This window comes from Syngnathus typhle, linkage group LG1 (genome assembly GCF_033458585.1).
Source record: "Syngnathus typhle isolate RoL2023-S1 ecotype Sweden linkage group LG1, RoL_Styp_1.0, whole genome shotgun sequence".
Classification (NCBI taxonomy): domain Eukaryota; kingdom Metazoa; phylum Chordata; class Actinopteri; order Syngnathiformes; family Syngnathidae; genus Syngnathus; species Syngnathus typhle.
The window spans coordinates 13,883,336-13,884,134 of NC_083738.1; positions in this window are offsets into that span (position 1 = coordinate 13,883,336).

Below are 799 nucleotides of genomic sequence, written 5' to 3' on the forward strand. Positions count from 1 at the left end.
CTTAAAAAGATATGTATGGTTTAGTAAATAACTGTGAATTAAAAGGCATTTCCTTGAAGCTTTTTCTGTTGACTATATTTTCCTCAACAATGTAGAATTTGAATCGGATAATCGCTAGTTGTCAATAAAGTTCTCTTTCTTAATAAAGAGCTGTGGAAACAGGAAGTTGTTTATTTTCCCAAATTGAAAGCCACACACAAGTGTCCTATTTTGAAAAACACTTCACGTTTATTCATGAGTTAGAATACGGTATATACAAAACGTTAACATTAAAATAACCAAAATAGAACAATGTATAAATATTCCCTTTAAAAATGGCATCTTGTTTTAAAACAAATAAGCTTCTTTACTGGCTGGATGGATGTTTTAAGCCGTTATTCATGTTCATCAGTTGGGGCGTGAGGTTATTTTGGAAAGTGCTGTATGTGGCCAGTGGTCAGTGAAAAGAGTTTGCTGTGTGCGTGATAGAGCTACTGTGGGCAGGCACTTGACTGACTTGATGGCGGTTACAGAGGACTCACTTGAATTCATTTAACTTTTACTCACCTCAGCAACAACACCTCACATGAAGTGTTTTTTTTTATTTGTTGTTGTTTTTCACCATTGGTCCAACACTCTGCTACATTTGCCATCAAGGGAGAACTACACACTAAAAGTAATAGGCAACACAATAGATGCAGTCTTGACAGGGAGGAAAATCCTTTGCATTACCAAGGGAATAATGCAAAAAGGTTTCTCAGTCCAGCAGTGATACCATGAGTCCCAGTGTTGAATACTGGCAGCAACCGTGATCTGTAGG